Source organism: Macaca nemestrina, chromosome 9, assembly GCF_043159975.1.
Source record: "Macaca nemestrina isolate mMacNem1 chromosome 9, mMacNem.hap1, whole genome shotgun sequence".
Taxonomy (NCBI): Eukaryota; Metazoa; Chordata; class Mammalia; order Primates; family Cercopithecidae; genus Macaca; species Macaca nemestrina.
The window spans coordinates 78,543,019-78,569,080 of NC_092133.1; the positions used below are offsets into that span (position 1 = coordinate 78,543,019).

The 26,062-nt window shown below is 41.5% G+C and overlaps 1 protein-coding gene across 16 annotated transcripts in view; it reads left to right on the plus strand.

Annotated features, from left to right (window-relative positions):
- Positions 1-26,062, plus strand: part of LOC105469857 (neuregulin 3) — a 1,123,162-nt gene that overhangs the window by 577,228 nt on the left and 519,872 nt on the right. The window lies entirely within an intron of this gene.

The window sequence follows — 26,062 nt, forward strand, 5'->3', positions numbered from 1 at the left end:
ATGTCTGGTCCCAGGCTCTCATTCCCTATTCAACATCTTTCAAGGTAGAAACAGCTCCACTTACTCCAATTGTTCATTTATTCATATATGTTTTTTTGAGCAACCTGTCTGTATCAAGGACAGTGTAAAGGGTGAAGATCAAAACAATAACTCATTCAGGGCTATATGAACTCACAGTCTGATGGGAGAGAGATAGCAGAAGACTATGGGTGGCATGATATGCTCTTCTCCACCATAAAGAGACACTAGCCATGGGTTTGGAAAGAAGCTCTATAAAAGTGGTTTCTGTGGAATTTTTTTAAGCAGTAGTTCTGCAAGAGGATGCATGACAGAGTGGAGTGGTCTGTAGAAAAATAAGTTTGAGATATGCCTTTAGTTTTATATATCAAGTTCAACATTTCCCTCTCTGGTAAATTTTTATAAAATGGATTAGCACACTACAAGTTCTCATAAATCCTGCAATAAAGAAACCTACTTGTTTTGTTTAACTTAGGATTTAATTACACCCATGGGCCTCTCTTCGGGGAATGCTGGTTTTTATCTTCCAGATGGCTTCCCTGAGTTATTGTGGGTGCCTGTAGGCCTGGTGAGCACAGACAAGACCTGCAATAGAACCCATGCCATCAGAGCACTTGAGGACGGAACAAACTTTTGGTCTCATTCTGGCTAATCTTCCAGCAAGTCAAGTAGTTAAAAACCCTACAGACTGACCTTAGCAGCTGGTTATTCAGCTTCTCCTTGGTGGGAAAACTCATGCTTTATATAATAAATCAAAATCTACAACTTTTGACTTCTCTTTTTGATGTTATGTTCTGAAGAAATCTGCCTACACCCTCTTCTGGAGCAGATTTGAAAGCATCCCTCAAATCTCTTGTTGCCAAGGCTTCTCAGAAATGTGACTCGTCAAACCCAAAGCCACTCTGTAGTCAAACTGTTCTCATCCTCTGCTTAGGTGGATTTTTAAACAAGGCACTTTAAATACATTTATTGACTGCATAATTAGTGTGGATTTAACTTGGTCAACACAAAATCATTTATCAAGTTCAACATTGACATTTTTATTTTGGTAAATCTTATTGAATCCAACAAAAATTGCCATGTAATGGACAGCCTAATAAAATACTCAACAGGTGCCCTGCCACACCTGAAGACTTTGTTTTCCATAGTCATTCTCTCTGTTTATATGTTTTCCCTAGTGTTTAACTCAACATCATTTAATCATTAAATTGATACCGCAGGTATTTTTCCAAGTTAAAAGCCTTATCATCTATGTTAACTGCATGGCTACTGAAGAGCTGCTTCTTCCTGGAACAAAAAAGAACAGCAATATAATAGTAAGCAGTTCTGTACCTCTGTAGTACCTATGGGTGCCAGACAGTGGTCTAGGTGCTGTAAACAATTCAACTTATACACACCTCAAGACAACTCTAGAGGAAGATGAAATTATTCTTCCCATTTCATAATTAGAAACTGAAATACGGAGAACTTAAATAACTCGTCTAGATGACTCAAATAGCATATGTTGTTGGAGCTTGAATTTGAACCCAAGCAGTCTTCCTTCAGAGTCCACGCTCGTAAGGATTATATTATGTGACTTGTCTCAGTTGAATTAGTACAGATTTGATCCTAGAAGGCCTTCAGTACAATTGATTTGGCTGTCAAATATTTAAAGAATTGAAGAATCACCTGTGAACATGGTGAATAGAGAGAATTCATGTAGGTAAATATTAACATTAGAAAATTTATCTGATAAATGCAAACAATTTAGCAAAACCCAGGAGTGATGGTGTGGGGAGCTGGGGTGTTTGTTTCCTATTTCACAAAACAAAGCAGCCAACCTTCCATTCTCAAGAAATAGTTTATTTAACTTCTCAGAGGAATAGCAGCAAATGTAAATAAAATCAATAACCGCGACTGAAAAATCTTAACAGGGAATGTATATCAGCTTTCCTCTGTGTGCCTCTGCTTGTCTATTTTATTTCAAGATACTGCATATACGATGTCTCATTTGGGTTTCTGCGCTGTACTGGGCTTCAGCAATGTATGCATCAAACATTTTGAAAGTCTGCCCCAAGGGGCAAAAAGACCACGTGAATTATACATTGCTTCACAGAGTGATGATAATATAGACCTACTTGCATGATTGTTTTTGAAGAATTTCATCCAGGATAAAAAAAAAAGAGAAATATAGTTGAAAGGGTTCTATAGGTTTGACAATTCAAAACAAAAATTGTTATCTCTATGGAAAGTCACAGTGGTTAAATAGGATTCATATCTCTTCTATTTGGAATCCTGCATGGCCTCTTCTAGTGTTTTGTCTGCCAGACCGTGAGTGTCCCCAGATCTATGATATTTTTCGAAAGCTGAGTTGTTATCCTAGCTGATGTCTGATAATCCTATTTATGGCACAGCCATGATGGAAGTAATTATTAGTATTCTTAGCCTTGTTCTATAAACTCATAATGATGTGTTTCATTGTTTGTGGTGTTAGCCTTGGGCTGTTAGACACAATTCTGTTTACGACTATGAAGTCAGACTGTCCATCCAGAACATGACAGATTATGTATTCACTACATCTGCTGAATCAGCTGGGTCTGTGCAGTGAATACCATATCCTCATTTTCAGAACTCCATAAGCTTTCTGGTGAAAATCTGTAAGATTTGACTTGTAATGTGTAGAACACAATTTATTTCATTTTCTCCCGTTAAATTTATTCCTTGTGGTTTCTGTTATCCGTAGCTTGTAGTTTGTGTTACATGTTGAAATTCCTTTTTGTTTTTGCTATGGTATAATATCCATGTGAGAATGGTCTTTCTTCACCTCGGATAGAGAAATACAAACCACCATTTTACTCATTCACTGAGCGACTGAACTAGCACATTTTTGTAAAACTGGATCAAAATGTGCTTGTGATCAGCTGTCATCTTGTGGAGTTTCCTTTTTTTCCTGCCACAGTTGGAGTTCTAAACCCCTTATAATAAGCACATATATTAGGTATAGTCGTGTGTGGATTAAATAACCTGATTTCTTCCCTCTTTTGGCTTTATCACATTTGTCATATAACTGTCAAGTCTCCCTGAGTATTTGCCCAACATCCATTGAGCACATGGGAAGGAGAAAATGTAGAGGATTTTATAGAGATGGTTTGAAAGGGGATTCCCATGCCTTCTGTCTACATTTCTGTGGCCAACAGTCAGTCACATGATTCCACTTAGATGCAACAGGTTCTATGTAATATAGTCTGTGGCTTAGGGGCTGCCCCAGAAACAGTTCTGTACTCTAAAAGAGGAGTGTGAATCCTTAGTAGACAGGTTGCCAACTGTACCACTCTGTGTGATCTTAGAAGACTTTCTGAGCCTGTTTTCTTATATTTTAAATGAAGAAAACTTAACTACTTTACAGATTATTATTATTATTATTATTATATGGGATTATATACACAAAAAATGTGAGCTGAAAAATGCTACACAGATTCATTGTTTTTATAAATGATATAAGAGTAAAATTTATTTATTTATCTGACCTTAACCTAGAGAATTAGAAGAGCACTCAGGAGCTAGGCCGTATTATGAGTAAATTGTCTTTATCTTCATAATTGTACTTTTTCTTCAGAGCTTCTTTTGTGTCTTCCTGGGGTGTGCCAACAGAGCTGACGAAGTCAAAACTTATAGATAAAAAGAAAGAGTTTGGGAAAACCAGGATGATTGATCACCCTATCTACAAACTGATTTTGACCATTTCCAGGGTTTGTTGTCTGTAACCATTGCATTAATTCAATAGTAAAAATTATCAACCAAAGACAATACCTAAACTAAATATCACACAAAATTGTCTCCACAATAGCTTTATGTAGAGAGAAACCAATGTGCAAGGTATAAATGGCACCTGGTATCTATACTATGAGAATAAATATAGGGAAGATCATGCACAGGTTAAAAGCCTGATGTTTTGAGCTCAAAAAACCTAGTTTGAACTTGTCTGTACATTAACCAATTGCATAGATCTTAGTGAGTTATTTAACTGTCTCGTCTTCTGTTTCTCATTTATTCAAAAGAGAGAAGGTTAAAAGCACGTTGTTTTTATCAGAGTTGAATTTGATGATGCTTCTAAAGGGTTAGCTGCAGGGGAAGTCCACTGTGGGGATTTAGCCACATGCTTTTCATGTGTCATTTTTACATGTCACAGAAATGCTATGGATATATAAAGTTCCACAGCGAGGTAGTAATAAAATTGGAGCTGGAACTCACGACTGTCTGAATCCAAAGCTCTCTCTCATAATCATATTTTCTTCCCTTTCTGGGCATTGCGTTGTGCCTGGCCTATGGTAATTGCTTAGTAAATCACAGCAATTATTGTTATCTTTCACATCTGTGCTAGATGAAAGTGGGCATTTTGTTCGCTAGTCATCTATATATTAGACTTGAGCATTCCTCACAGTACTAGTGGAGCCACAACAGCTCCATACCCTCTGAGATCATGGCTCTCCCAGAACCTTCTCTTCAATGACAGCAACTCTTAATGGGGGAAGGTCAAGGAAGTCCCATTTCATAGATTAGGCATAAAGTTGTTTGCTGTGTACTTCATCTGTGTTACCAATTTTATCTATTTGTAATGGGTTTGTTTTTCTAAGAAGTTTGAACTATGAGTACTTGTCTTTCTAAAACTGGTTATGAGAAAGAGTAGAACAGGATATAAAAGAGTATCTTAGAAACAAAGAATGGAGAAGATATGCTACACTCATGTTCAAACAGTTAAAAGAAAATAAAAAACAATGCCAAAATAACTTACAAAATAGATCAAAGAGACAAAATACAAAGCCCCAAGTGTAAAATATAATGTATTATTAAGATGGTATTTACAGTGAATGAGGAGAAGATCAGTTACTTCATATATACTGCACAACCGTTCAGATAAAAAAAGGTAGTTCTTCGTTTCATCTCAAAACACTGAGCAATGCACACAATTTCAGATGGACCAAACATTTAAATGTTTAAAGTAACACTACAAAAGAAACAGAAAACACAGGTGATATCTCTTGAATTTCGGGGGGGGGGGGAAGCTATTCTAAGCAAACAAAAAATAAACAATGAAATCAGCTATAGAGGCAAATTGTATATTTGGGAAGTTAACTGCTAAAGGAAATCTGAAAGCATATTAAACAAAACTGAGAGGCAAATATTAACCTGAGGAAAACATTTGCAACATACTCTCATTGAGTTTTCTTTTTTTTTTTTTTTTTTTTTTTTTTGAGACGGAGTCTCACGCTGTTGCCCAGGCTGGAGTGCAGTGGCGCGATCTCGGCTCACTGCAAGCTCCGCCTCCTGGGTTCCCGCCATTCTCCTGCCTCAGCCTCCTGAGTAGCTGGGACTATAGGCGCCCGCCACCGCGCCCGGCTAATTTTTTGTATTTTTAGTAGAGACGGGGTTTCACTGTGGTCTCGATCTCCTGACCTTGTGATCCGCCCGCCTCGGCCTCCCAAAGTGCTGGGATTACAGGCTTGAGCCACCGCGCCCGGCCGAGTTTTCACAATATTCCTGTGAGGTAGATAATATTATCTCCATTTATAACGAGGAAATTGAGAACACAGACACTTGAAGTAATTTAGTAATTTGCCCAAGGTCATTCAGCTAATGAGTGGAGGGACTGGAATTTGAACCCTCAAAAACTAAACTCCAGACACTCTTTACCTCACACGTGACTCCCTCAAGTAAGAAAACAGCTCTAAAGCAAGGGTGCCATGATTTTGTTTGTTTGCTCCATAATAAGCAGCCATTTACTTTCAGATAATATATAGTCATACATCATTTAATGATGGAATATGTTCTTAGAAATGCATCATTAAGTGATTTTGTTATGCAAATGTCACAGAGGGTACTTAGGCAAACATACATGGCATAGCCTACTGCACACCTAGACTACATTGTATGGCCTGTTGTTCTTAGGATACAATCTTGTTACTATACTGAATACTGTAGGCAATTGTGACACAGTGGTAAGTATTACTGTATCTGAACAAGTGTAAACATAGGAAAGTCACAGTAACCATACAGGACAAAAGGTGAAAAGTCGTACAACTGTACAGGGCACTTACATGGAGCTTGCAGGCCTGGAAGTTGCTGTAGGTGAGTCAGTGAGTGAGTGATGAGTGAATGTGAAGGCCTGTTTACACTATTGTGGACTTCATAAACACTGGGCACTTAGATTACACTACATTTATTTTTTAAATTTGATCTATTCAATAATAAACCTTAGCTTACTGTCACATTTTACTTTTTAAACTTTTAAATTGTTTAACTTTTTGCCTCTTGTAATAACAGTTTAAAACACAAACACATTATACAGCTGCACAAAAATATCTGTTTTTATATCTTTATTCTTAAGTTTTTTACTATTTAAAATGTTTTTCTTTAACTTTTTTTTTTTTTTTTTTTTTTTTTTTTGGTAGAGACAGGGCTTCACTCTGCTGCCTGGGATAGAGTGCAGTGGTGTGATCACAGCTCACTCCCACCTCAAACTCCTTGGCTTAGGTGATCCTCCTGTGGTTCCTGAGTAGATAGGACTACAAGTATGTGCTACCACAACTGGCTAATTTTTTTTTTTATTTTTTAACTTATGATTATTATTATTTGGTAGAGAAAGGGTCTCCCTTTGTTGCCCAGGCTGGTCTCGAGCTCCTAAGCTCAAGTGATCCTCCCTTCTTGGCATCCCAAAGTTCTGGGATTACAGGTGTCTTTTACTTTTTAAAACTTTTTGTTAGAAAATAAGACACAAACACACACATTAGCCTAGGCCTACTGAGGGTCAGGATCATCAGTGCATCACTCGGTAATAGAAATTTTTCAGCTCCATTGTAATCTTATGGGATCACCATCATATATGCCAGTTCCTTCTTCACTGAAATGTCATTATATGGTGCATGACTGTAATTTTGGGATTTCTACTCCAATTTTTTTCTAACTAGAGTAAAAGAAAGTTCAATATTTAATACACAGAAACAAAATTGTGACATTAAAAAAACAAAACAACTCCCTAGAAATATAGAGCTGCCATTAGAAATGCTGCAGCAAGCCTCATTGTCTCCTGAGCACCGGGCCTGACACTCGGCCTGTCCCAGGTCTGGCCATGTCTAAGTGCTGAGGAAGGAAGCCTTTCTGTAGAGTTTTGGTCCATGCCAGCATCCTTTTGCAGTTCTCCTCTGCAACCTGCATTTTCAGGACACTTCCCTACTACGGAATGTATTATTTCCTCTCCTTGGAATGCCTGCGATCATCCTAGGTATCTAGGAAACTGGTTTTCAAAGTGCTAGACAGCATTAGGATGTCTTTGAAGTCATCCTAGAGCTAAGTAATCATTCCTAATAAAAAAAAAACTTCCATGCATCTGTGAGGTCACTCACTCTAGATAGTAATTTTATGTTCATTTGTCTTATTCCTCTATTAAGTTGGTCTATTATTAAGCCTCCAATATGTCTTTTAGACCAGTGATGCCCAACCTTTTTGGCACCAGGAATCAGTTTCATGGAAGACAATTTTTTCCACAAACTGGTGGTGGGGGAATAGGGGGAACATGGTTTCAGGATGAAACTGTTCCACCCCAAATCACCAGATATTAGATTCTCATAAGGAAAACACAGCCTAGATCCCTCACATGTGTAGTTCCCAATAGGGTTCGTGCTCCTTTGAGAATCTAATGCTGTTGCTGATCTGACAGGAGGTGGAGCTCAGGTGGTAATGCTCGCTTACCCACCTCTCACCTCCTGCTGTGTGGCCTGGTTCCTAACAGGCCATGGACCAGCAGCAGTCCATGGCTTGGGGATTGGGGACCCCTGTGTTGGATAATCTCTGTGTCTCCTGAATCCAGCATAGCCAGGAACGTAGGAAGAGTTGCATGATACCTGGTGAACTGAACCAAACTCCATGGTGAAACAACAGTGCTCTGTGTTTATTCTCCGATGTGTTCATTTGAGGTCCATATCACAATTCAGCACACACTGGGAGCACAGAAGGGGATCCCCTGACCAGCCCCAGCCTGTAGGGATCTGAACATCAGTGAAGGTTACTGCTGCCTTGTGGAAAAGGCACTGATCACTGGAATGGAAAGTTCAGGACAAATTTGGCAGTGATAAACTCAACCCCTCTTTTCTTCCTTTTTTCCACTAAGAAAATCTTAAGGAGGGCCTAGTACCCACTGTGGGGTTACCATTTTTAAAGAGTTCGATGCAGGTTAAAAAGAGCATGTAAATTGGGTTTAAAGGAAAAGAAGACAAGAAAGACACACACCATGGTGTGTATGTTTGGGTGGGTGGGGTGTGCTGGAAGACAGCGCAGTCTGCCACTGGGCCTCAGACCCTGAGAGCTTGGGAGAGTCCGCTGTGTTTCTCCAGAGTCCTCCCTGACTCAGTTCCAGCCAGGCTCTTCACAAGGACGCCTCAGTTCATCACATGACTCCCAGCCCAACCAGGGGACAGGTGTCCATGCTTGTGCTGATGGTCTAGCTGGACAAGGGAAATGGGTGAACCAGGGTATATAAGCTCCTTGGAGGACTGAGAGATGTAAAAAAATCTTCTAAGAAGAGTGTTTCCTCTTTGGCTTTGTAATCTTATTGCATTGTCTTTATTATCAATGACAAACAGAGCATCCACTCTGTTCCAGACATTTTCAGAGGTGCCAGGGTACAAAGATGAACTCCATCCTGGGGAACTGGTCACATCTATCTATAGGGAATTCAGTCTATTTGTGTGCCAGAAGTGCATACACACACTGACAAAAACAAAAGTCATTAAGGGACTGGCTTCTAGAAGAGAGATGTCACTGGAGAATGAAGTAGAAAAAGGCTGGAGAAACTGGAACCAGAGGCAACAGGGACCAAGTCCTCGCTCTGTCTCTCAAGAAGGACACAAAGAACAGTGATTATAGTGTATACCTTGGATTTAAGTCCCTACTGTGATATTTCTAAATTCCAAAGCCTAGACCCAACCTCATGCAGCATCAGTTTTCTAATCTGAAAAAGGGAAGAAAGAATATGTATCATCGTTGGGTTAAAAGAGTTGAGTGTTCACATAAAGCATGCTCACATAATGTTCTCACAGTCTCTTATGAGGTAGCATTCCCCAGGCCTTAGTGACTTATGGGTAGAAATGAAGGCTTACTAATATTCATGCCCAGAATTTTCAGCTGCATTGTCTCCACTGGAGGAAACAGAAGGTCATCAGCCTCCCACATTGAGTCTCTCCATTCACCAGCAATTTCTCTTAGATTGATGCAGCTGCTTGCCACACTGTAGCTACAGCAGCTTGCCCCATCGCCATGGCCAGGGCTGCTACTAAATAGCCCTTCTTGTCCATACTCCCATTCCATACCTTTGGGTCACTGGGAGCATTATAGAATCAAAGTGCTTTGTTTATTTCTTGGCATGCTTTATTACCTGTATATTACCCTGAGCCACATCTTCCATCACCCTGTTCAGTTCTCACCATTCTGCCATGTCTGTGAGCCTTTATCTTGCATTGCTATGCATTGCTGTGGGCTGAGGGCCCTGCACCTACTTCAGATGTCTCTACAGAGTTGCACTGGTCTCTAATTGTTGCTGTTACTACAACCATTGCTGAGGGCCCTGCACCTACTTCAGATTTCTCTACAGACTTGCACTTGTCTCTAATTGTTGCTGTTACTACCACCATTGTTAGTGTTATCAACAGACTTTTTTGACTGATAGAATTGGATTGTAAGCAAGTGAAAGTGCATGTATTCATTCATTCAGAAACCACCCACTGAGCAACTATTGCATGTTGAATATTATTTCGGACAAGGAGGATGCAATAGTGAGCACAGCTGACCCAATCCCTGACCTCATTCAGAAGTTTCTAGTCTAGAAACATATCTTCTCTCCCACCTTTCTGCCTGGAGAAAAGAAAAACAGCGCTGCTCTGTCCTGTATTGAATTATTTCTCAACATCTCTGCATCATCCTTTGAATGTAGTCTGTGCTTCTCCCATGTGAGCCCTCCAACAGCATCCACTTGATCCCAGAGAAAGGAAGTAATATTCACCTAAAAATAACAAGCATATCAACCTCAGCTTCTGCCAGCCATGATTCCCTGGGAATACCATTTATTTCAGGAGCTGGAATACAGAAAATATCAGCAAAAGTTACCCCTAATTGTTGGACCCCCTTGGATCCAGTCAGATTATTTTTCAAGAAAAAATTCTACTTCATTTGCTCATTCCCATGATTGTCAGGAGTATGATATGGGAATACAAAAGACAAAGAATCAGTTTGGAAACTGCTAGAGGAATTGAGTAATGGCAAGGTCATGATTCTCTTTGTTTTGATAGCTGGTGGAGCATTTGCTTCTTGCCTCTCCCTAACTGGAGTGAGGATTCCATCTTTCTCCTCTTTTTGCTGCCTACACGATCTCACTTTCTCTACAAGCCCTTTCCGTTACATTGTCTTTCTCCATCCCTATGCCATTTTTCTTATGTGTAAAATGGGAATAATAGCCATACTGACATCAAGATAGGTTTTGAGGACTGAGTTGGTACATTGGATTACAGAAACATGTCCACAGTAGAGTGCTAAAGGGTTGTGTGGCTAAGGCTTTGGAGTTTGGCTTCCTGGCTTCGTTATTTGCTTTGACTTACCTTAGGCAAATCTTAACCTCTCAGTGTAAAATAAAGAAACTGATAGCTACTTAAAGTTGTAATTATGACTTATAAATCATGTCTACAAAGCATGTAGCACAGTGTCCCACATAGTAAGTAGTGAATATAGCTAGCTACTAAATTTATGATGAATATTATTACATCTTTCCTTTCTTCCCTTTACCTTGAGAGTGCTACTTAATTTGCTCTGTTTTGATCTCTGTCTTTCATGCAATTCTCTATTCATTTCAGTGCGGGAAAAGACTGAGATGAGAATGACATAAAATCTGGAGACAGTGCAGGTTTTCTGGCTTCTCTTCTTAGCTACACGTGAAGCAGGGTTATGGCAGTGTAGGCAATTAGCAGATAGGGTCCCTGGCTGATGAAGAAGTTCCAAGGAAGCACAGATATAAAGCTACGGGGGGCCTGTTCTCAGGGCTCTGCAGTCCCTGTGTGACCCTGCTAGAGGCTTGCACCGGCAGCTGCAGTGTGAGGAGCACTTCCCCAAGAGGAGCCCTCTATCCTCCCACATGCCTGCTCTTTGATCAATAGTCATCCGTTCAGGACATTTGAATTATTTCCTTCTCCATTTGTCATATGGATTGCCTAATATTTATATGTGCTGTTTTTCACATTACTCTGAAAGGTTTCTAAGTTATACTTCTTTATGTGTTCTTGGATTGCTGGCTTACGCCACCACTGCCACCACCATCAACAATACTACCACTGTCACCACCATCAAAATCATCACCATTACCACCATGAACACTCTCATGAATACCATTATGATCACTATCACCACCACTATAATCAACACAATCACCACCACAACCACGACCATTAACACCACGACCACCACCACAATCACCACCATTAACACCACTGCCACCATCAACACCACGACCACCACCAACACCACTACCACCACAACCACCACTATTAACAACACTGCCACCATCAACACCAACACCACCACCAACCACACCACTACCACAACCACCACCATTAACACCACTGCCACCATCAACACCACCACCACCAACATTAACACCACCACCACCATTAACACCACCACCCCCACCAACATCACTACCACAACCACCACCATTAACACACTGCCACCATCATCACCACCACCAACAATACCACCACCACCACCATTAACACCACCACCCCCACCAACACCACTACCAGCACAACCACCACCATCAACACCACTACCACCAACACCACCAACAACACCATTAACACCACCACCGCTACTAACACCACCACCACCACCACCACCATTAACACCACCACTACCAGCAACACCATTACCACCACAACCACCACCATTAACACCACTACCACCATCAGCACCACTACAACAACCACCACTACCACCACCACCACCAACACCATCACAAATACCATTATGACTACTATCATCACCGCTATCATCAACACCATCACCATCACCACCATCAGCACCACCAGCACCACCAACACTGCTACCACCACAACCACCACCACCAACACCACTACCACCCACCACCAACAACCATTAACCACCCATTACCGCCATTAACACCGCCAGCACCACCAACACCGCTACCACCACAACCACCACCACCAAGACCACTACCACCCCAACCACCACCAACACCACTACCACCATTACCACCACCACCACCAACAACAACACTACCACCATCACCACCATTGACACCATCACAAATACCATTATGATTACTATCATCACCACTATCATCAACACCATCACCAGCACCAGCACCACCACCATCACCACCACCACTATTAATACCACTACCACCATGAACACCACCACCAACACCGCTACCACCACCACCACTGACACCATCACAAATACCATTATGACTACTATCATCACTGCTATCGTCAATACCATCACCACCACCATCACCACCACCACTGTTAACACCATCACCACCAGCACCCACCATTACCATCATTTCCACTGTGTGTCAAGCTTCCTCTCCTCTGGGACATTTTTTCTGTTTCTGGCTCAGACTTGTACATCCCTCCTATTTGCTTTTTCTGTTCCCACATTTTTATCATCACACATGTCACACCCACTAACTGATTTTGGATTGAATCCTATAAAATACAGCTCATGTAGATTTGAAATTGCTGAAATTTGACCGTTTTTGACTGTTTGATTATTTCACATGATTCAAGCTAGTATTTATCTACCCACCCCATTAAACTGTTAGTTACATGAGAAAAAAAGGAGAACTTTTACTTTATTTTGGCAACACCTGGCGCAGTGCTTGATGTGTAGTTGATACTTGATACAGGTGCATTGAATAACTGAATGAGGCGTATGGCATAAGCTTTATAGACTCTGAAGCAGTATTCAAATGTAAGAGACTGCTGCAGTAAAACAATTGAGCATATAAAAATATCTTCGTATTAGGCCAGGTGCAGTGACTCACACCTGTAATCCCAACGCTTTGGGAAGCTGAGGCAGGCAGATCAACTGAGGTCTGGAGTTCAAGACCAGCCTGGCCCACATGGAGAAACCCCGTCTCTACTAAAAATACAAAAATTAGACAGACTTGGTGGTGCATGCCTGTAATCCCAGCTACTCTGGAGGCTGAGGCAGGAGAATCACTTGAACCCAGGAGGTGGAGGTTGCGGTGAGCCAAGATCATGCCACCGTACTCCAGCCTGAAGTACAGTGAAGGACAAGAGTGAAACTCCATCTCAAAAAAAAAAAAAAAAAAAAAAAAACTATCTATCTATCTATCTATCTATCTATCTATCTATCTATCTATCTATCTATCTAAAAAGTCCATAGAGGTTGATTTGGAAATGAAGAAAAGTCAGTGTGAGACTTTAAATCATAGAAGTTAAAATATTTTCTAGAGGTAAGTCAGGGGCAGCCTTGGGGGATGAGTAGGTAGGGTCCCGTTTTCTTCTTCTATCTCTGCTGCTCTACCTTTATTTCTTGTGTGTATTAATGATCCAAATATACATATATATATGTTTATATTACTCATAAGAAATTTAAAAATTCTGTAATAGATGTCATGGAGCCAATAAAGGACTTCAGGCAGGGAAATGTCCTGTTGAGATTTGTAATTTTGGGATATAAGTTTTGGATGGGGCAGGAGCATCAGTGATGGGGTGAAGAGATTGAAGCCGGAGGCCCAAGGGTCAGTGAGGAGATGGGAGCTGAGAAGAGGAGATAGGCTGGACAGGAAGCTAGGAATATGCATCTCACTGGAGGATGAGGGGACTGAGAGGGGAAGTCTGCCTTGATCCCAAGATTGAGAGTGATTAGGGGGCTGTGTGGATAGCAGTGTCATTCTCAGAGACAGGTGCTGTAAGAATAGTTTTGGGGAGAAAGATAGTGAATCTGATTTGAGTTGATTGAGTGGGAGATATGACTATACAAGTCTAAAATTGACTTTGCAAAGTGGGTAGGCTGATAACTGTCTTTTTTTATTTTTTCCTGTTTTGTTGATGTGGAAATTGTGGCTCACAGAGGTTGCTTGAATGACCAAAATAGAGAAGAGCCAGGGAAATATAGGGCTGGTCTTGAACCCAAGATGACTACATTCTTTAATCTCTTCATTATGTGTCCACCTACTAGAAAGTCATATTGGAATTGATGAATGCCAGCTCCCCAGGCATTCTTGGCCTCCTTAGGATTGGATGTATCCAGAAACTGACTAGCGAGCAGCTCTTTTAAGATTTTAATTAATCATTAACTGACTTGCCCTCTGAGCACTTTTTGCTCCTGCTTTGAATTTTTAGACAGATGGCAGGCGGTTATTTCCTCAGCTTTGTCATCTTTCACATAGCAGATGAAATATCAAGCACAGACTTGGAGAAGGATCATAATTCATTATAATTAGTCTTCTTTGATCATTTGTCCTTTGTCCTAAGTACAGTAGCAACATTTAATTGTGGCTGAAACATTAGTCAAGAACATGCTCTCGCTCTGTCTTCTCTCAATATATGCCTGAGGGCACCACTGATGTTGGGAAACCATATTCTCCATTGTCTTTTTAAATAGCTATACAGCAGCAAGTGGAAGGAGCCTTGTATTTAGAAGCCATGACATGAATATGGCCTATTTTCCTTGATCATGTTAGTATTGTTAATTAACATACTGACCATTTAGTACTGTTGTGAGAATTCAGGAAGGAAAGGAACTAACTTGACTGATGGCCTCCTCTATGCTTGATAATTTACTGATATGATCTCACTTCCTCTTCAGAACATGTCAAGGCTGAATAACTGGGCAAAGTCATGCAGCTACCGCATGGCAGAGATCCAACCCCTCAACTGCCTGAATCCAGAGCCTATGCATTTGTACAAGCTTGTTTATCTGCACTCTCTTGTAGTGCATTTACTTAACAAACCAAGTTAGATTGTAATTGAAAGCAGATGCCATCATATCACTGTGTGAATCTAGAAAAGCATGGCTCTGAGAGGTGACACTGAGAGTGGCAGTTGCTGGATAATATGTTGTTACAAATTAACTTCTTGCCCTGCCAATTAAAAAAATACTTTATTAAATAAAGTAATGATGCTCTTTTATGCCTGTTGTGTGAGTTAGACTTTATTAGTCAATATAATTGTATGATTTAGCTTTCAATCTTTACACTCACTTACCCAAGTCTTATGAATCAGGTGGGGAAATTGAATTAGTTCCATTTTACAGGTCAGAGAATGGAGGCTCGGTTGGTGCCACTGCTATTGAAGGTCAGCTAGCTTTTAAATAATCAGACTGTAGACATGTAGATTCATGTGGCCTCTCCTAAAGAAGATCCAAGCAGTAGCAAAAATATGAAGACTTAGGCTCAGGAAAATTTTTTTCTTAGAAGCTGACATTCAGCTCCAAGTCATATGGTTAGGGTTTGCTTCTTTCCACTTTTCAATTTCTGACACTAAGTGATAATTATAGAGACTGAGAAGCACCCAGTGCATTTGCTGAAGCTAATTGACTCGATGGGGGGAAGGCTGATTGTGCAGCAGAATCCAAACTACCAATTAAAGAAGAAGGAAATCACATGCACATGATATCTTGGATATTTATATCATGGGCAACTAAAAGAGCCAGCCTTCCTTGTCACTGTGGAGACAGTCTGAGAGTCAAAGTGCCTGGCCCTGGGGCGGTCAGCTTGAGGCCTGGGTTTGGCCAAGACTGCAGCCAGCAGCACCCTGTCAGCAGCTTCTCAGCCCCTAATGAGTGCTCTGGAGGCTGTGCTTCTAGGCTAAAATGGGAAAACTTGGCAAAGGAAGTGATTAGATTCAATGCACAATGAGAGAGGAAATCAGGCAAATAGAAGCTGCATCAATCAATTAATTATCAGAAAAGGGGGGTTCAGAATACACTAATGATGCTAACTTGTGTTCAGTGCTTTGGAGTTTACAGAGTGTATGGCTCTCTCAACAGCAGCCACTTAAGAAGCAGGAGTATTTCCCCCAACTTCCAGCGGGCAAGTGCATGCCCTGCTTCCCACATCTCCTAGGCAAGAGGAGCCAGGCCAGGAATGCAAGCTTCTGACTTATGGGCTGCCTGCATTGATGCGTGCTAGGGATGGTAGTGGGGAGTAGCCTTGGTGTGGTTTACAGCTGATTCTCCCAGGAACTGGTTTTTCTTTGTTTGTTTGTTTGTTTGTCTCTAAATTCTGTCTTACTGAAGAGCATCTCTACAGTGGCACACCAGAGTGGCTGGAAGGCTAACGATAATGGGGCCATTAACTAAATAATGGTGCTGGCACAAAGAAACAGCCATGCTAGGATCTTAATTAGGCTCTGGCTGAAGCAGAGATGGAGCACATTTGCAAGAGATTTCTGGTTGACTAATCTGGTGTCAAATTAAGAGTGTTCCCTCTGGGTTGTCTCAAGTCAGTCACTGTGTGATTTAAAAAGTTGTCTAAACCAAGAATTCCAAGTGGGCTAATCTCTTAGGAGAAGAGAGGACTTGCTTCCCTAAGACCTAGCTTCCTGGAATAGATTAGCACCAGGATCCCTTTGTCTTCCTTGACTAACAGTTTAACTTTACAGGCTTCTCAGCTGGGAGTCCACTGTTTCTGTCCCACTAATAAGGGCTGAAGTCCGTCCGGCTATGTACCTAGGTTACTAGAGCTGAAAAGCAGTTGGCAGTCCTGGATGGGCTCTTTCTGAGCAGTTCTCCTACCTGCAGCAGCAGCAGCAGTTAAATGGTGCTGGGAAGTGAATCAGGATCAAAGGGGAGCTTGAGGCCAGTGCCCAGAACCTGGGTGCTGAGGGATTGGGGGGCAGCAGAACAGAACAAAGTAGTAGGGAAAGCACGATGTCACATGGACCTTGTATTTCACGTGACCTCTGCTCTTCCCACTGGTTGTGGGGTAGAGCCATCATGTTAATTCTGCTGGGCCTTTTTCAATACCTTTAAAATGGGCTTATTCATTTCTATGTCATGTAAGAGTCATGAAGTTTTGAGGAGCTTGAGTTTAAGACTAGCCAGGGACACAGTAAATACTCAGGGAACAGTCATTGCTTCTGGATCTATCCAGCTTCTTTAGATCTATCCTTCTTCTTTAGATAGATGTCTCTATCAGGATGTGCCTTGTGATTGCCCAGGCACACATGCCTGTTTAGATTGAGGTCCCAACCCGCCTGACTTCATTGGCTCTGCCCAGTGGTGCACTCCCTTGACCTCCTCTATTCTTGCCTTCACTTCCAGGCACCTGAGTCTGGCCTTTCTCTTTGATGGATAATTCAAATCCTGTCATCCTCTGACTATTCCTCTTCTTCTCTTCCAACCTCCGTGTCTTCTACTTGGTACAGCAACTCTGACTGCCCTTGGAATAACACCCTCCCCAGCTCAACCACTTCTTGTCAGAATCATGAACTCTAGAAGCAGAATCCACCAGGCTTTCTTCCCCAAAGAGAATATGCATCACAAGAGGCACTTGAGTACAGAGATAGGATCTCTGAAGCAATGCCCTAGCCCCTTTCTTTGGCTTCTTGATGGATTCTGTTGGGAAGAAATCAACTTCAACATCCATCTTCTATTGGAAACTGACTCCTCTGATTGCAACTAGGGAGATAGGGTCTTAATAAAACAGAATTACTGGACTAGGAAAGTTTAGGCCTTGAAATTGACCTGCTTCTAAAAGTAAACAGGTAGGCAGCTCAGGCCAGGAAGCTGGAAGAAGACTGGTAAATAAGCAGGATGCTGTCTGAAGAACCCATTCAGAAAGGTGATTAATGGAGATCCAGCAGGCAGGTGGGGTCAGCGACTCTGGAAATAAGGGCACAGCATTAAAAGCCAGGCCAGTACCCAAGAAATCAGACAGACGTGTGCTGCTGGGAATAGGGTGAATTGAAGCAGAGTCTAGATCCTCAGGTTAGATGGGCACAGGGGGAACATGAGATAGCCTCAGTCCTGGAAGGAGGTGCACACACAATGACAAGGTGAGGACAGGCAAGGGGAAGGGGAAAGGTTTTATGCTGGGTTTCAGGATGTGAGGCCCTAGTACCCTGACAAAAAAAAAAAAAAAAATCTGTCATACATTCTTAAGCAGGTGAAGGCAGATGGACAGGGATCCACAAAGAGCTTCAAGGATGTGCAAGCTGGTAAGTCCGCAGATTGACTTTGCAGAGATTCTATCAACTTATTTAAACAGAGAACCATTATTGAATTTTTACCTGTTCCCCAGCAGATAGAATCAACTGAGATAGCATGTGAAGGAGCCCTGTAAACACTCAAGCACTGCACTTTATTGACAAATTTATCCTTTATAGAACTGCTGGTGTTTTGTGAGCCCATTATTGTACTCACTAAATATTATCTACTCAAACATTTGCTATTATGATGTGGCAGGGAAAACTGTGAAATATTAATTTACATTTATGCATTTCCTCTTGCCCTTATCCAAGAAGGTAGCAGGCTCTGGGCTTCCTGGACTGCAATATCCTTCTGTTCCTCATTTTATCTCTTCCATGCTGCCAAACTCATGGTGAATATTTAAGAGGCAGAGACCCTCTCAGGGAAAAAAGTAAAAATGGGATATGTTTTCCTTTGATCTGAAGACAATTTGCAGTCCTGGAAAAGGAAGGAAGGATTTTGAATCCTACGGGAGACGGAACTTGTGCTCTGTTCGTGGAAGTAGACCAGGAAGATGGCCTGCTTTCAGAGAGACAAGACTGTGAATCCACACCAAAGGGCCCCAGGACCCTAAGCTGCTGGACAGGAAGGGAACTGGAGGACAGGAATAGTAGGGCACTCTCTGGTGACTCGTGAGGATGGATGTCCTGTGACTGAAGAGCTAAGACATTCATGCTACCAAACAACTCTGGGCCTTCTACTACTCTGGGACTTACGGGCATGTTAGAGGAAGGGACTTAAGCTTAGTCATAAGTGTATTTTATTTTCTTTCCTCCTTGGCAGAGAAGGATATATCATATTAAATTTAACTTGATTTTAAGGAAACAAGTAATATGGCCTATGTGCCCATATTCATGGGGGGTGTGTGTGTGTGTGTGTGTGTGTGTGTGTGTTTTGAAGGTCACATATTTTGCATAACTGCTATATGGTCACATATCTCCTGAGAGAAATGGAAAACATTTGCCCAGCACCTGCTATATATGCCCCTGTTTCTAGCACATCACTAAGGCAATCAAGTTGAGACCTCAGAATAACCTATGAAGTATTAATGTCCTCTTTATATAGACAACAAATTGAGTTAAGTGATTCTGCACTAGGATAGATGGTTAGTGGTAGAAGTAGGAATTGAACCCAGGTCATGTGATCCCAAAGCTCAGCCTCCCTCTACCACATCACACTGGATTCCGCAAGAAGGAGGAGGTTAGCAGTGACACTGCTCCTCCCTTGCATGGGAAGGGTGGGCGGCTGTGGCAGGAGGTTTAACAACTATGAACTGTGATATAAAATAATTCTCTTGAATTTATATGGAAGTATCAGACCTTTAGAGGGGGCACTGCTGAGAGGCTGAATCATTGAGAAGGATGAGATTACATATGAGAGACCTTCAGTGTGACCTAGATCTGTTTTATTTTAAAAAACAGTTATCACTGTCCTCACCACCATCTACCCCCTGACCACCATCTTTTTAAATCTCAGCATTGAGGAGAGATTTCTATGGATATGTTGGCATTGTCCAGGAGACAGGTGATACAAAAAAGACCTGACAGATTTCTCCTAGGCAGAGAATTATGTGAGGGGGGTGTTGAATTACATCTAGGAATAGAATAGTCTGCTGGCGCCGCAGCTACAGGGAAATGCCTCACTGAATATCAGCAGGCACTTTAGATCTATTGCATCTAATGGAATCTTCAGTGTGGTTAAAAGAAGTAGAGATTCTGATTTGATTCCCCTTATTGTGATGGTCATGGGGAAGGATGGGGAGTGATATTGAGAGGAGAGAGAGAGAGAAAGAAAGAGAAGGAGGGAGGAAGGGAGGAAGAGAAAGAATCTTTGCATTTAAATCAGTGACAGTGGGAGAGAGAACAAACAACACTCCTGACTTCTTGCTGTCATCGAGCAAGGTTTCTTATAGCTCAGAAAGACAAGCTCCTGGTCAGCTAGGTTTTAGCTTCTTTGTGAAGTGAATGAGCTCACCTGCAGCTCATCACGTGCATTTTTAAATAAGTTTGTAAGGAAACTACAGTTATTCATTTGGTCTGTTGAGTTCTTTTCATTTTTCCTTTCAAAAATGGTTCTTAAGTGAAAAGATACATGTTTATTGCCTCCTTCATTCTTTCCCTCTCTTTTTCCCTCCCTTCCTTCCGCTTTCCTTCAGTTTCCCCCTGCTTCTTTTCCTGCTATGAACACTTATTCAATGCTTTTGTGTACAAAGCATTGAGACAAGTACAAAGGAGATAGTAATGGTCAGACACAAAGAGCTCCTGGTGCACACTGTAAAGAAACCCAGATCTGTAGAAAGCTAAAGGACCCATGGAGCAAGAGTCATATCAAACAGAACTTGAAAGGTGAGTGGCACTTCAGGAGCCAGAGACTGCCTCTTGGTTGTGGTGGTGGTGGTCGTGGTGGCGTTGTGCTGGGGGAAAGGTTCTGATGAGGAATGTAAATGAGAAAACTGACAAAGACATACAGTCCAGGGAGTGATCATGGCTAGGTCATGGTGGCTAAAATAAGGGTGGGTATGCATGGCATATCAGGAACCAATGGTGAAGGTGGAGAGCCAGCCTCTGAGTACCTAGGAGCCAAGCTACTCCTCTGGGTACCTGACCTTGCCAAAGATTTCTGAGTGCGCAGGAAGCCTGGCCTGCACAGGCATGCAGACATGAGCTCTGTGTGTCTGAATGCACATTAGTCCAAGATGTTTACTTACTGGATATTGCAGTTCAGATTAGACGGTGAAAATGAATGGATGTTATCATTATTATTTCCTTCTAATGACTTCCTTAGTTAAGGTCAAAATAGAGCCAGTGGTGATCATTTTTTCCCTTGCATCTTTGAATGTGCATGCTAAGAAATGCAATGTAGTGGCAAGCTAATTGCTTTCATCCCATCTCACCTAGTGAATTGTACAAAAAACTGGGCCATGTTTATACTTTTTCAGACTGTAGAAGAGGGAAGTGATGGGAGCCTCTGTGTATGCTGCTGTCAGGTGGGAGCCCTCCCTCTGGTCTTTTTATAACCTGTGTCTGAGATGCAGGGCTCAAATCATGCCATGTCAAGGCACACTGTAAAAGAAGGGCTTTGGGTTTCTGAGCTCCCGTCTAAACAAATCTCTTTATTTATTGAGATTAATTGATCATTAATATTTGCAGTAAAGATATCTTTAAGTGAGAGTCAGGTAGCTTGGTAGAAATCGCTGAGGTCTTGGAGCCAGATAGAGCTGGATGAAAGATCTGTCTTCACTACTCATGCTGTGGGTAACTTCACACAAGTGGCTGAAACCCTCTAGGCTTCAATTTTCTCCTCTCTTGAGAATGTATTATAAGGATAATATGAGACAGAATGTGTAAAACACATTATAAGTACTCAATAAAAGAGAACGATAATTATTTAACAGTGTTAGCTACAGGGACAGAAATCATGGAGAGTTCAACAGTACTCTGTTAAGACTGGAAAGATTCTGCATCCTCATGATAGAGTTCATCAGAGGCCCATGACTGCCTAATGGCACTTTGCAAAGAAAGCTGATAAGCTGGAGGCAGGTTCCAGCAGTGCCCAGAACTCAGCCAGGTAAAACAGCAACGCTATCTCAGTGACAGACCCCAGTGTCCTCTGGCGATGGTCTCATTTGCTGTTAGCTCCAGCTCTGGTGGCTGTCCTGCCTGGCTTCAGCTCAGCAATCCTTTTCCCCACTGCTGTTTCCAGAAACAAGTCTCAGCTCCGTTTCCCAGAAACAGTCCTTGGTTGAAGCGAGAGCTTCCAACCCTCCCTCCTCAAGCCCTTCTGCCCTACTCAGCCTCATCAGGGACCTCTGTTTATACAGCTGACCTGCCCCATTCCCCATTCCCCATTCCCCATTCTCCATTCCCCAGTCTGCTGCCCACACAATTCCCTGGTTCTCCCGGGGGCCTGGTTCTGCAGCTGTCCTTCTTCTGTGATGGTCCCTTCACCTCTCTGTGCAAGAGCTGACAGAGACTGCAGGCTCTTCTGTGGTCCTCTTGTCGGACTTTCTCCTTAGTTCAACTAAAAATCGGGGTCCTTGTCACATGACCATGAAAGATTAGGCACACAGACACTTCGAAGGGTGAGAAGGGCAGGGTTTATTGGGTGAAAAGGAAAACAAGGGAAACAGTGACTCTCAGCAAAGCAAGAGTCCTGCAGGTAGACTTCCTGCCTCACAGATTGAAACCCAGGTGATCAGCCTGGAACTGGAGAGGCCAGGCTCCTCTCCCCTACCAACGGTCCGAACTTCCCATGGCTCTACCCCATTCTCCCAGTGTGCAGGCCAGTTGGAGGCTCTCTGGGGATCTCTTTAAACTTGACTGTCTCCTTCTCTGTTACCTGGTTGTCTGCTGGCTGCCAACCCACCTGAACTATTGAGAGATCATGGGACATTATGAAGGCATTTCTTAATGTTCCTCCTCTGGCCCAGTTTAAATGACATCTTCTCTACAAACTATATTACATAAAGCTTTTTTTTTTTAATCTATAGGCTCACTCTTTCTCAAAGAAAAGTTGTAACAAAACTTCAAGGAAAATTAAAACTGAAAGAATTCTATTAATAATCAAGGTTTGCGGCTGGGCACGGTAGCTTATGCCTGTAATCCCAGCGCTTTGTGAGGCCGAGGCGGGCGGATCGCGAGTTCGAGACCAGCCTGGCCAACATGGTGAAACCCCGTCTCTACTAAAAATACAAAAATATGGCAGGTGTCTATAATCCCAGCTACTCATGAGGCTGAGGCAGGAGAATCACTTGAACCCAGGAGGCAGAGGTTGCAGTGAGCTGAGATTGTGCCATTGCACTCCAGTCTAGGTGACAACAGCAAGACTCCGTCTCGGAAAAAAAAAAAAAAAAAAAAAATCAAGTTCTGCATATTTCTTAAAGTTTGGAGCCAAATTATAATTGATTCATCCAGCAAATAACTACCAAGCATCTACTGTGAAGGACTGTATATAAGCCAAGTAGGGTAAATTACTTAATATGAGTGGATGGTGGAGATAAATCATATTTGAAATTGAAAAAAAATACTACAAAAAATCCTGTCTCTTGCACCTATGTAACCATAATCCTTTAATCTTCAAATTAACCATGGTCAAGTTCTTAATATATTTTACCACCTATAAAAAGATTGGCCAGTCATTGAAAAATTAAATAGACATTGGGTCCCAAAGCCTGGGGCATTGAACACATTTTATTTGAAATATGTTTTGTATGGATGTGTACCTATTCCATATAGAGGCAGACACAGCGAGATAGAGATACAGCAAGGAAGCCCCTTAAAATACATTGGTTCAATGATGAGAAATTCACTTTCTGCAAAAACAGCTTCACTGGTATATAAGTGACAGTTTGGAGTCCCCTGACTGGTGTTTTTGAAAAGAGAGAGAGAGATTCAAATTAAGAGAATTTGTGCTGATTTCCAATAACTCTTCTACCTTAAAATATTTTGTATGACAGAGGCTACTCATTACAATATTTTCAAATGGGTGATCAAGCATCTCCATTTTATGGCAATTCCCCTTTGGGTATCCCTGTCCAAATAATGTGCATTTCTACTTGACTAATTCATTTAGGAGGACAACAGACACCTCAGGGGAGACATTTAACGTCTTTCTTCAGAAGGACTCCAGTGTGTGGTAATGAAAGCACGTTTTCCCCTTTTCTTTCTTCTCTTCCATTATCTCAGATAACAGGAATTAATTAGTGTCTTGCAGTCTTTTAGTTTAAACTCTACTTTAAGAGACTCACCTACTAAGTGACTTTGTTGTTTTATTATTTCATTTTGATTTTTCTTATTCTTGAAAACACCAGGACTGCTTCTAGAATTTCTTGAATAAGCCAAGCCAACAATAGGAACAATGCTGCCTTCTCTTTTGGTAAATACCCACTCTTCACTAAGAGAAGGGGTGTGGTGCAGACATTGTAGGGAAGTGGTGCTCATTTTCCTTCTGAGCTGATGCACAGTGCCTGCTGCAATTTCTAAAAACAGTCTGCTAACATAACAATATACCAACTTCAGGAAAATTAGTGTGGGCTTTCTGTGAACACACCCAGTTGTTGACACACTTTCTAAAGCAATCCTGTGATTGTACAGCCACGGTGCTAGACAGTGTGATGTCTGTGCGCACCAGCTTGCTTTTCTGCAGTGTTCACTCTATCAAGCTAAAATGGAGTGCCTATTCAGAACCAGGCACTGAGCTGTGTGTTTTAGGGGGTGAAGAAAGGAACTGCTGTTTGCCCTTTAGAAATTTAGAGGGTGACAAGAGTTATAAAGTAAGGAGGAAATAAATGGATTATAGACCAAATGCAGCTAGTGTCATGGAGAGGTATAGTAAATATATTAGGGGTGACAAAAATTGTTTTTCAGTTTAAAAGAGTCAACAGATAGACTGGTGTCAGCAAGATTTCCCCCATGGCAACATGAAAACAAACAAACAAAAACCCAGCAACTAAAAACTGACTAAAATAACTTTCTAGGAACTCTAGAAATCAGCAAAGGTATACAGCAACCAAGTTAAAACCCAGTCATGGAAAAGCCACATTCAAAATGATGGGGAGCTTTGTGGCATTTTCACTTGCCATTGCCCCACTGCCTTCCCAATGTCGTTCAGCACAGTGTGAGGGAATTGGTGGCCCAGTCCTCAGCTCCCTTCGGTGAACTGAAGATTGCAGAGAACTGAGTTTGTGACATTCTAACTTGTCTTCAGGCTGCCTGAGGTGTCACTAACTCAGTGTATAAAAGAGTAAAACTAGATTGGACTGCAGCCTGAAGGAATCCATGGGAAGCAGTGGTAATGGCTCATGAAAATTGCAAGGAGGAGCTACAAATGTGAAGACCCCTGAGACAAGAGATTGCCTGCTGAGGTACACAATTGAACAGCTAAGACCCAGAGGAGAAGCAGGGATGTGACTCTTAGATAAAATAAGGCATTTAAAAACTATAATGTATCTGAAGAATTGGGGGATAAAATAATGCCTGCACAGGACCAGGAATATATGTGTTCAGAACAGTCCCTCAAGCCTTAAGAGAGGACTTGAAGGCTTTATGTCATACTGATGAGTGAATGCCTTCTTCTGCATGGACTGTGTGCAAAGATAGGAGAGATGTCTGTGTTTTTTTTTTTTTTTTTTTCAAATACTCTATTTTCTCTGAGACATCAGAGATATACAAAGAAATGGGACTGCATGGTCCATTCAAAGGAAAAAAAAATCCCCAGAAATAGTCTCTGAAGAAATATAGGCATTGAGCTTACTAGATAAAGACTTTTAAACACCTGACTTAAATTTTATCAAGGAGCTAAAGAAAAACATGAATGGATGACTAAAATAAATCAGGAATATTATACATGAACAAAATGAGAATATCAACAAAGAGATAAAATATGTTTTAAAAAGAAACTAAAATTATGGAGCTAAAACATACAATAACAATTGAAAATTTCACTAGAGGGGTTCAACAGCAGATTTGAACAGACAGAAGAACTAATCAGAGAACTTGAAGACAAGTCATTTGCAATTATTGAATCTGAAAAAGAAAAAGGAAAAATGAATGAAGAAAAATGAATGGAGCCTCAGGGATGTGTGGGCCATTACCGAGGAGACCAATGTGTGTACTACAGGAGTCCAAGAAAAAGAAGCAGGAGAGAAAGAGGACGATATCTTATTTAAAGAAATAATGACTGAAAATATACTAAATTTAGGAAAGAAATGAATATACAAATACAAGAAGCTCAGTGAACTCCAAGTAGGATAAATTCAGAGAGTGTGTACCCATAGTAAGACAAATTA